General features: G+C 48.8%; 1 protein-coding gene across 13 annotated transcripts in view; it reads right to left on the minus strand.

Annotated features, from left to right (window-relative positions):
• RALGPS1 (Ral GEF with PH domain and SH3 binding motif 1) overlaps positions 1-11,989 on the minus strand; it is a 330,788-nt gene that overhangs the window by 286,884 nt on the left and 31,915 nt on the right. For 7 of the 13 annotated variants that reach the window (XM_066256191.1, XM_066256186.1, XM_066256188.1 and 4 more), the window contains exon 1: positions 401-525. The exons of 2 other annotated variants lie outside the window; for them this stretch is intronic. The gene's annotated coding sequence lies outside the window, so the exon portion shown is untranslated. Of the gene's footprint in view, positions 1-400; positions 566-916; positions 1,133-11,989 lie in introns of those variants that run through there. 4 more of the 13 variants (XM_066256181.1, XM_066256180.1, XM_066256183.1 and 1 more) reach the window with 4 other exon arrangements.

Here is an 11,989-nt window from a genome sequence, read left to right on the forward strand (position 1 = left end):
TGCTTCTGGTATCAGGAGGCAGCCCGCCAGGACCCTTCTAGATTCACACTACTCTTCAAGCACACACATTTCTCAACAGTTGATAATGAAATGAAAACCAAGCGCCCCTCATCTAGGCATGGCCCCTTCAACAGAAACAGGAAAAGTCCCTTAGGTTGAAAAATGGTGCGTCCCACTTAAGGTACAGCGTGGCACAGTGGAAGCAGCCAGCCTTATACCCAGGACAGCTAAGACCCAAGTCCGACTGAGGAGAAGCACAGGCAGGCCTGGCAAGCCCTTCTGGCCCAGTGGCAACTCTCGAAGCCTCCAGAATCCTCAAAGAGTCCCAGACTCCTGCTGCTACCCACCCCCACCCTAGACATGGGAGAAGACAGCACTCCCTTCTCTGGCGACCACTCACCTCTGCTAGCGCCTCACCTGGGGCCGCGCTTCCGGACCTGCAACCATTCAGGGTCCCGCCCCCCGCGCTGCCAGGCCTCCCTAGCCCCGCCCCTTGCACCTGTAGTTCCCTCAGGCACAAGCTCTACGGCCGCTTAGGCCTCTCTTCGCAGCCCACTCGCATTGGCAACCTGTCCCACCTAGCCCCGCCCCCCGCACCTGTAGTGTTTCGGCCCCACCCAACTGCCTCCGCCAGCCCCGCCCTCCGCACCGGCGGCCTTTCCCCAACTCCACTCCCACACCCGCTGCCCTTCGTACCAAGTCCCCACCCGAGGAGCGCAACGAAGGCCCCGGCCCAGCCCCCGCGCCCGTAAACCCGCCGACATAACCTCCCCCACCAGGCCGGCCTCCTGCCTTCCGCCCCGTGGCCCCTCCCCGGCCCAGCGGCCCCTCGGGTCCCGCCTCCCGCACCTGCAGCTCCCTCCAGCCCGGCCCTCAGGGCCCCGCCCCGCCCCGCCCAGCGGGCCGCTCTTCTCACCGCCCGCTTTCAACGCCGCAGGCCCGGCCGGTCACCTTGACGCGGGCCGCAGTGGCTGCCGCCGCCTCCTCATGGCCCTGGGAACAGCCCAGGCGGCAGCAGCGCCTTCGCTCGGAGGCCGGGGCCAGACCGAGCCGAGCCGGGCCGGGGCCGGGCCAGGCGCAGCTGGAGCGCAGGCCGACGCGGGAGTGGAGCCGGTGCCCAGCCGCAGTAGAAACCGACCGCTCCTGGGCCTGAGCGGCGGGTCGCTCGTCCAATCAGTATGCAGCTTTGGACTAGCTCCCCCAATTAGCTGGCCGCAAAGGCGGAGACACGCAAATCGGCCGGCTGGGCGCGTCAGTGCGCAGCCGCTGCATCAGCGATCCTCCCTGGACTCGGCCTCTGCTCCAGCTGGTGGACAGCTCTGTCAGCTTGCAAGGATGCTGCGCTCCCCGCACACCCCCCTCAGCGCCCCGCCACGCCCATCCCCTTCCTAGAAATAGCATTCCATCTTGTTACCCATACATCATTACAGGCCTCATTCAATTTTCCCTAAAATCCCTACCTAGTATTTACCATTTTCATCAAAAACTGGTTTTGTGAGAGACATCACCTTAATGCCCGTTCCTTACAACCCAGCGGTAGAGATAAAACACAGAACGGCACAGCCATACGAAACCTCAAAGAGCCTCGAGTCCAACCCATTTTTTTTTACGGCTGGGCAAAATTAGGCTATCCTAGGCAAAGGGACTTGCCCAAGACCACACAGTGCAAAACTGGTAATGAGCCTGTTTCTTGACTCCCTGCTCCCAGATCCTTCACTCAGTGCCAGGTGCAATGAGGCGAACAGAAAGAGGTTAAGTCATTTGTTTAAAGTCGCAGAGATAATGAATTGCAAACAGTCGAAGCCAGGTCTGTGAAGCCTTGGAAATCAGGAATCACACACAGGAAAAAACAAACAAAGAACTCTGTTCTGCCTCCTACTGAAGGGAGGCCCTATGTCCTATCTTACTCTGAATGAGTCTTTGACACATAGACAAGTAGAATGTCATTTTGACCATTTTCTTTTTTTTTTTTTAATAAATTTTTATTAATGGTAATGGGATGACATTAATAAATCAGGGTACATATATTCAAAGAAAACATGTCCAGGTTATTTTGTCATTAAATTATGTTGCATACCCCTCGCCCAAAGTCAGATTGTGACAATTTTCAAATTCATTTTGTAATAACATCAGAGTATGGAAAGATTTGGTTACTGTACTTCCCAAAGCTGATGGCAGAAAAAAAAGGAAACAAACAAAAAAGAAAAGAAATAAAGTCAGTAGAACTTAAGCCATTTCTAAGTCTTCAGGGATCTCTGAGGGAACTTTCTGCCATTTTGTGTTTAACGTTTAAAAAAAGAAGAAGAAGAATCATCAAAGAAGATGATTAACTATGGCCCACTGTTAAAGCATGATGTCCTGGTGGGATGGGCCAGCTCTCAGCATCGCAGATGTTTGAGTCACTCTTAGTGAGGGAAGGATCTTTTGAACCACAGGAGGAGAGGAGAGTTGGAGATGTCACCAAGGGGGATCCTCCAGGCCAGCTGTCTCTGCGTAGACTTGTACTTCATGGAGAGCCATGCTTCGGGACAGTTGAAGGAGTAATTTTCATTAGCAATGCTGATCAACAAGGCAGCTGTGGTATACAAACTCTGGGATGGCCCCTATAATCCCCATTTTTAAAAAAGATTTTATTTATTGACTTTAGAGAGAGAAAGGGAGGCAGGGGAGTAGGAAGCATCAAATTGCAGTAGTTGATTCTCGTATGTGCCCTGACCAGGCAAGCCCGGGGGGTTGATTTTTATTTTATTTTATTTATTCATTTTAGAAAGGAGAGAGAGAGAGAGAGAGAGAGGAGACAGAGAGAGAGAAAGGGGAGGAGCAGGAAGCATCAACTCCCATATGTGCCTTGACCAGGCAAGCCCAGGGTTTCGAACCGGCAACCTCAGCATTTCCAGGTCGACGCTTTATCCACTGCGCCACCACAGGTCAGGCAAGCCCGGGGGTTTGAACCAGCAACTTCAGCACTCCAGGCCAACGCTTCATCTACTGCGCCACCACAGGTCAGGCTCCCCAGTCCTTGATGTCCATGGCCTTGTGTAATCCCCTTTTCCAAGTGTAGACAGAACTTGCAATATATGCTAGCTAAGTGACATTTATTATTTTTATTATGTTTATTCATAGCGTCTGTTTTCTTCTGTGAACATAAATTCTTTTATAATATATCAAAAAAGTTACTGTAAACCCAATTTTAAAATGAGAAAGGAATCTGAATAGACAGTTCTCCAAAGAAAATATAAAAATGGTCAATGAGCCATGAAAATATGTTCAATATCACTAGCCATCAGAGAAATGCAACTTAAAACCACAATGTGATACCACTTCACACTCAATAGGATGGCTATAACAAATAAGATGGACAATAACAAGGTTGGTGAGGGAGTGGAGAGATTGGAACTGTCATATCTGCTGGTGGGGAGGGAAAATGGTGCAGCCTCTTTGAAAACAGTCTGGCAGTACCTTAGTAGGTTAAGCACAATTACTATATGACCCAACAATTCTACTCCCAAGTGTGCACCCAAAAGAAATAAAAACACATGTCTATACAAACTCTTGCCCAGAAACATTCATGTCAGCATTATTCATAATATCCAAAAAGTGGAAATAACCCAAATGTCCATCAACCAATGAATGAATAAATAAAATGCGGTATATCCGAACAATGGAATATAAAAAAAAATAAAGTACTGATATGTGCTACAACAGGGATGAACCTTGAAAACATACTAAGCGACAGAAGCCCGATCACATATGATCCCATTTATATGAAATATCCAAAATAGGCAAATCTATAGAGATTAGTTTAGTGGTTGTCTAAGGGTGGGGGATGGGAAAATTGGGGGTAATGGCTAAGGCATGTGGAGTTTCTTTTTGAGATGACAATATTATACAATTGATTGTGGTGATGACTGCACAACTCTGTGGATATACGAAAAGCTATTGAATTGTACACCTTTAAGGGGTGAATTAATTATATGTCAATAAAGCTGTTTTCAAAATAGTATCATAAAGTCTGCTCACTCATGTCACTCCCATGCTCCAACATTATATAACACAATGAGCACATCTCAGCTGCATCTATGAGTGTTTAGATTGCCCACTGTTAAAGCATAGGTGCTGGTGGAACAGGCCAGGTCTCGACAGCTCAAGTGTTTGAGTCACTCTCACTGAGGGGAAGAATCCTTTGAACCACAGGAGGAGAGGAGAGTTGGAGATGTCACCAAGGGGGATCCTCCAGGCGAGCTGCCTCTGCATAGACTTGTACTTCATGGGGAGCCACGCTTCGGGACGACAGTTCAAGGAGCTATTTTCATAAGGGAGCTATGGTATATGGACTCTAGGCTGTCCACTGTAATCCCAGCTCCTGATGTCCTGGCCTTGTGTGATCCCCTTCCCTGAGTGTGGAAGGTTTTAGGATGTGTGTTATCATGTTACATAAGATTACAATCCATCTTTTGCTGGCTTTGAAGAAGCAAGCTGCCGTGTAGTGAGCTGCTCTATGGAGAAGATCACTTAGTAAGGAGGCTCTGGCCACCAGTCAGCAAGAAACCGGTGCCCTCAGTGCAGCAGCCTACATAGGAACTGAAGGATGTCAACAATTACGTGAGCTCAGATATGGCTCCTTCCTGTGTAGCCTCAGATGAGAACGAATCACTGGCCAACACCTGGATTCCAGCCTTGTGAGATCCTGAGGCAGAGGGCCCAGCTAAGCTGTGTCAGACTCTTGATCCACAGAAATTGAGATAATAAATGTGTGTTGTTTTAAGCTGTCAAGTTTGTGATAAAGTTGTTAGATAGCAATAGATGACTAATACAGAGGCACAACCCACCCTGTCCTGGTGCCCAAGAGACAGCTCCGTGCAGAGGTCCACAGAACCCCAAGGTGCAACAGGATTCTAGAATGTAGCACTCCTCCAGATCCTGGGTGCATCAGGAGACAGAGGAGAGGATATACAAAAGAACACCATCACAGGGCTACAGGTAACAGTGGCAATGGGGATGCGCCCCCAAGGCACACCATGGCAGCTGGTGGGTGGGTGAGGGACTGAAAAGAAAGAGTTAAAAATGAAGCTTTCAATTTTGTTAGTTCCTGGGAAAACTGCTGGCTTTGCCACTTCTCAGCTGTGTGGCCTTAGACAAGTGCCCCAAACTCTCTGAGCCTCAGCTTTCTGTTATAAGACGGTAATATGCAGATTGCCTACCTTGTAAGGTTCTCCTGAGAAAAGTGAGTGAGTCTTCAAGTGGCCATGAGAATGCACCTTGCAGACTTCCAACTATTGGGAGCTCATTTGACCAAGTGCCCCGCTGCTGATCTCTGAAACTGAATAATGCATTTGCACAGAGGCAATGCTGCACATGGGCTGCACCCAATGCCAGTCATGGCAGGAATTCTAAAGTAGGCCTGTCCCTGGGTGACAATGGGACCCCTCTGACAATCATCTGTATCTCAAGGGCTGCCCAGCAACCTTGTAAGGCATGGTGGTAGAGACTGCTTCCACACACTGCCTTCCCTCTCTCCTTCACTTGGGGTCAGACTTGCATCACACTCTAGTGGCTCACAACCCTCCTCAGCTCCCTGCCCGTTTCCCTTAACAACATCCTTGCGTGTTGAATCCTGTGTTGGCATCTGCTTCTCAGTGAACCCGGAATGGCACAAGAAGTACCAGGAGTGGAAAGGGAAATTAGGACTGGCTCACCCATTGCCCAGCAGGCAAACTAGCTGCTCTCCTGGTGGAACACAGATAGTCCCTAGGATAAGGTGGTGGCTCTAATGCTAAAGAGTTTGCGGGTGATGACCTGCGAAAATGTCCTCCTGGAGGAGAATACTGTGGGAGGTGCTATGATGCCAAAGTTTGAAAAAGTAGGGAGGCGAGGTCAACAGAGGAAGCTAGTTGGCTGGTTTCAGCTAAGTTGTGCTGCAAAAGGGTAATGAAAGCCTGCAGGCTGTTCAGGAGCGGTTATTGGCGAAATGTGCGAGCCAGAGGGCTGGGAAGCTAGCTTGCAAGGAACCCCTCATTCCCTGTGGTAGCAGAACAGACTCACTGAGTGGCAGGCTGAAGACCTAATTGTCAGAGATGTCTGTCCAGGGATGTCTGAATGCTCAGCCAAGGCAAGTGTGTTAGGGTGAAGGTCAGGGCCCTGGTGGGGAAAACCTTGGATCCTAAAACATGGGACAGGACCATCTGATGGATGCTCCTGAGGATACTGGCTCTGGACCACGCCCCCCAGACCCCTCCAGACTTGCCAAGCTGGCGCACATTTCCTTTATAAGAACTGGAACTGCCACTGTGCTGGCAGGCGCTACAGAGGCCCTTCCCTGCAGACAACAGGTGCCCCTGCCTTTGGTGCTGAGCCCACCTCTCTCCAGGCCGTCAAGCTGGTAAGTAGGGTTAAATCCTAACATAACCCAGCTGGTTATGCACTGGGACCAATAAGGGGAAAAATAGACCATGTACCTAAAGAATCTAACAGTAACGCCGGGATTGAATTTTGTGGGTGTTTGATTAAGGAAGCGAGGATATAAGACTAGACAAGCAAGAGCTTATTGACTTGGGCAACTTTCTCAGAACATGGGATTTAACACCCCAGCAAGGATCCCAGCTACTAGAGTTGCTCTTAGAAGCTTGGCAAGAAAACACAATGACCAATTCCCAGTCAACGAGAACTACCTGAGCTGCCCTGGTAGATGTGAGGAGTGGGCACGCTGAAGTGGACATACAGTTGATCCTCATTATTCATGGCTTCCATATTTACAAATTAGCCTACTGCTAACATTTATTTGGAATCCAAAAATTAATACTTGTAGCACTTTCAAGTTCCTTCACAGTGAACGAGCAAAAAACAAAATTTGAGTGGCCTGATGTGCATATTTTCAACAAAGGTCAATCGAGACACTCTGCCTTCTTGTTCAGTTCTTGTACTGTAAACAAGTGTCCTTTTGCAATCTATTTAGGGCCACATTTTCTGCATTTTTGAGCTTTTTGTTGTTTATTTCTCTGTTTAAAATGATCCCCAGGCATAGTGCTGAAGCGCTATCCAGAGTCCCTAAGCACAGGAAGGCTGTGGGGTGCCTTACAGAGAAAGCACACGTGTTAGATAAGCTTGGTTTAGGCATGAGTAGAGAGCTGTCAGTCATGAGTTCAATGGTAAGGAAGTAACAGCATCTATGACGGTGACTCTAAACAGAAGCACACATAAAACAAGGTTATCTTTTTGATTGGGTTACAAAAATGTTGTGCAGAGGATCACAGCAACCTAACCCTGACTGTCCCGTAGGAGCAATGGTTCAGTTTTCTGACTTAATGAGTGTTCACAATGACTTGATAGTGCATAACTACTGCAAATAACAAGAGTCAACTGTATTTTTCATTGGTAGACTCTAACTAGTGTAGTTCTCTTAAGCGTCCAGACCCTGACAGGAGGGGGAATGGTGCTCAACTGCTGACCAACAGTCCAGTACAGGATGTCAAACCATTTAAATGCTTCAAAAATGTTAGCAGCTGACCTAAGGTTTGCAATGTACATCTTTAATTAGTCAGAGTCTATCTTCAAATAATATCCTTTCACATTTAGCGGAAGGAACTTATTACCCTGCGGAAACACGGAATGATGGAGGGAAGCATCTCCTGTTCCTGACGCTGGAGGGACAAAGGCTCTTTTTTTTTTTTTTTTTGTATTTTTCTGAAGCTGGAAACGGGGAGAGACAGTCAGACAGACTCCCGCATGCGCCCGACCGGGATCCACCTGGCACGCCCACCAGGGGCAATGCTCTGCCCACCAGGGGGCGATGCTCTGCCCCTCCGGGGGGTCGCTCTGCCGCAACCAGAGCCACTCTAGCGCTTGGGGCAGAGGCCAAGGAGCCATCCCCAGCGCCCGGGCCATCTTTGCTCCAATGGAGCCTTGGCTGCGGGAGGGGAAGAGAGAGACAGAGAGGAAGGAGGGGGTGGGGATGGAGAAACAAATGGGCGCTTCTCCTATGTGCCCTGGCCGGGAATCGAACCCGGGTCCACCGCACGCCAGGCCGACGCTCTACTGCTGAGCCAACCGGCCAGGGCCACAAAGGCTCTTCTGATCACCGATTCCACCGTGTGTGCAGGGCACATGGACTTCTCTACCAGTTGAGCATCCTACAATTTGATTCAATTCTAACACTATCGCCCCAGAGACAGGATTAGAGCCCCCAAGAGGACACTATCCAATTCTTTTTTTTTTTAAGATATATTTTTTTATTTATTCCTTTTAGAGAGGAGAGAGAAAGAAGGGGGGAAGGAGCTGGAAGCATCAACTCCCATATGTGCCTTGACTAGGCACGGCCAGGGTTTTGAACCGGCAACCTCAGCATTTCCAGGTGGACGCTTTATCCACTGCGCCACCACAAGTCAGGCTTATCCAATTCTTTCTGTCTAGGCTTAGACCATTACATCCAGATAGCTCCTCACACTTTATAAAGGGAAACATTTCCACAAGTAAAATTGTAGGCAAAGAGCTGCTGGGTCTACATCAGCATGGACATCCTAGCGCTCACAGCGCCTGTGGCTGGACATCCCCTGAGTGCAGGTGAATGTAAGGCCTCTCAACAGAGCCTGGGTGCAGGAGGTCCCTGGAGGCCCATTCTGGGGGAAAGGAGAACCATGTAGTGGAAGGAAAGAAGGTCACTCACTGGTAGTTTAGATATTGAACACCTAATAGCATTCCCATTTCAACAGAAGCCTAGCCAGGGTCCAGCAGGCAGGAAGGGGCGAGTGAGGCTTGAGTATGAGGAGGCAGTTGTGTTGAAAGGGCAAAGAGGAAGTGATGTGAAGCCAGCAAATGTCCTCCCGTGCCTGCCCTCTGCAAATTCAATACACGCAAGGCAGGACTCAGCCCAGCTGAGTTAGCGCCAGCACCCTCGAAGTTAGGAAAGCCAGAGAGCCCTGAGAGCAGAACAGTCAGTCACATGGGGAGAGAACGCTCATGGAGGGACCGGGTGTGAGGCCTCGGGGGAAATTCAGGTGCCACAGTCGATTCTCAGAGCCCAGATCTCCCAAATTAAAGGTGCCTTTCAAGTCTCACATTACTATTTGGAGATGTAAGGGGAAGAGCGAAGGAGCTAGGGGGTTAAAAAAATTAACAACAACAACAAAAAAAAAAACAACCCTGAAAACGGCTCCAGGCAGCCGGATGTGCGAATGTGTGATGAATAGAACATCTGGCAGAGACAAGCTAGTTAGAATAACAGTCACACAAAAGTGATTTGTTTGCCAAAGAAGCGTTCTTCCAAGTTATGGATTCCACCACCTTAGCTCCAACAAAATTCTGTCAGAAACACGTCTCATAACAATGTTTGTTAAAGCCGTGAAGTGGAAGGAGGTGGGCAAACAGAAAAGGGAAGGATGTCCCCATGGTCTAGTCCAGGGATAGTCAACCTTTTTATACCTACCACTCACTTTTGTATCTCTGTTAGTAGTAAAATTTTCTATCCGCCCACCGGTTCCACAGTAATGGTGATTTATAAAGTAGGGAAGTAACTTTATAAAATTTATAAAGCAGAGTTAAATTTAACAGCAAGTTAAAGCATATAATAAATAATTACTTACCAAGTACTTTATGTCGGATTTTCGCTAAGTTTGGCAGAATAAATCTTTATAAAACAACTTACTATAGTTAAATCTATCTTTTAATTTATAGTTTGGTTGCTCCACTATCGCCCACCATGAAAGCTGGAACACCCACTAGTGGGCGGTAGGGACCAGGTTGACTACCACTGGTCTAGTCTCTAGAAAAAATAGCCACATGTAGCCTAGAAAAGCCCCAAGAGAGAGCTAGGAGACAGGACTGCTGTTGTTGAATATTTGAAGCACGTTGTGGTCCTGTGGGCTAGAACACAGAACCAAGGGCCCAACGCCAGTGAGGCAGATCTTGGGCTAAGAATAAGGAAGGACTTTTCATCATGGAAAGCTGTCAATGATGCAGAGCCCCTCGGGAAGCAGCCAGTTTTCACAAGCAAGCAGAAACTGGAGATTACCTCCGTAGATAGTCTCAGTATGGGGAGGCAGGAAGTAGACAGTCTGGGTGACCATCTCCCATTCTTAAAGAGTGTAAGGGTCTTTCCCTTCCACATTGAGCACTCTGGGGAAGGGGGCAGAATTCAGAATGACCCTCCAATTTGCACATTTTAAAGAACACATACTCACAGAGCACCTGACGGTGGCACAAACTCACAGGATCTATCCTAGCTCAGAGGCTTGGGCCACACACAGCCACTAGTGGGCCCAGGGTACAACAGGGGCAAATCTTGTGTTGGAACGGGACACAAAGAAGAGTGCCCATGGGCTGATCAGAGTGCCAAGGGTGAGGTCAGAAGGGATGAAGACATGTTCTGAGTGCCAGGACCTCACTGCCTCCCCAGCAAAGCTTGAGATGGGCTTGTCTACATAGTCGAGGGAACAAACAGCACAATCACCAGCAACACCGAGCTCGCCGCCCCCAAGGGAACGTTGGTTGCTATGCCTCAGAGGCCCTGCCAGACTGATTAGATCCACGTTCCACTAGGGTAGAGGCCAAAACAAAAGACGCCCTTGTAAGCAACTTCTTTCAAAGATGAAGGGCAGGGGACCTATTTGCTATCCGAGTTGGAGAGAAAAGGGAGGCAGTACTGTCCCTGCCAGCGTGGGCAGGTTACCTTGTGGGCGATTGCATTATAATCCATTGTTTACATTTACATATATCTCTCCACCCCCACTTCTAGAGTAATAGTTCATTGGCCAATGAAAGCTGGACCAACAAGCTTTATTGCACATCTCTGGCCCAGCCCCACAAAGCAATCGCCCACAGAGGGCTCAGCGGCACTCCCCGGGTTGATTGGGTCGGCAACATGTTTCCTTGGAGGCGCCTCTTTTTGCCATTTGTGTTCTGAAAAGTTTTGAGCCCTATTTGCTGACAAAAGATATGCAAGTTAGGCCTTGTTGTGAAAAACAAAAGGAAAATATCACACGAGATGTTTAACAGTCATTGAGGCTGGAGGAAATGGTCCAGGAAACAGATGAAGACCAGAAGGCAAGAAGGGATAGCTGGTGGGCCTTCAACATTATAAAGGATATCATAAATATCCCGAAAGCCAGGCGGGCTTGGCCAGTTGTACGAATTATAATTGGAAGAAACAAAAGTGAAGACAGATCATAACTTCAGGACAAATAGAAAGAGCCAGCCACTGCCAATGGCGTTTGCCAGCAATGCAGTTCATTACGTCTCCACATCTGCTCTGGATCAGGGTATCTTCCTCAGGTGGTGGTATTCCCAGGACGACATCCCCTGCAGATAGTCCCCTAACCCTGTTGGGGAGGCTCACCCCTGATTCTACTCTGGTTTACTTCTCTAGCCTTTAAGGAAAATGCAAACCTATCAGAAGTCACTGTCCTGTCTCATAACTTACCTAAGCCACAGGAGTTCAACGCCATCCTTTTAGACCAACGGAGGCTAAAGAGGGTGAGCAACCTGCTTAAGGTCATGGCCAGGCCAAGGCATGGCAAGACACCAAACCTCCAAACTCACAAGTCAATGCACTTTCTCCATCAAGCCACTGAGTACCTCAGACGTCCCCAGGCCCCCAGCTAGCAAGTCAGACTGGTTCCTACAAGATCTCTGATGCTGGGCACCAGCTCACCACCCAGCTTTCTTTCTGTAAAGAAATCCTTACAAGAAGGGAGAGACCTGGTCTTACTTACATCAAGGAGCAAGCCCACTCTAGCTCTAGCGGCACAGAGGCAGGTTTAACCCCACCCACCCTGCTCCTCCTTCCCAGAACACTTGTCTTTGCTCATCCATTCGGTCCTTACTGGGTACTTGCTGTGGTGACAGGGAAGAATACACAGGTGAGGGAGACGGTCCAGGATCCCTTTCATCACAGAACTTACAGACTAGATGGAGAAACATTGAATCATCTCACTAGTCAAAATACAATGACCAGGACTGACCAGGCGGTGGCGCAGTGGATAGAGCATCGGACTGGGAT

This window comes from Saccopteryx bilineata, chromosome 2, assembly GCF_036850765.1.
Source record: "Saccopteryx bilineata isolate mSacBil1 chromosome 2, mSacBil1_pri_phased_curated, whole genome shotgun sequence".
In the NCBI taxonomy this organism is placed as follows: Eukaryota; Metazoa; Chordata; class Mammalia; order Chiroptera; family Emballonuridae; genus Saccopteryx; species Saccopteryx bilineata.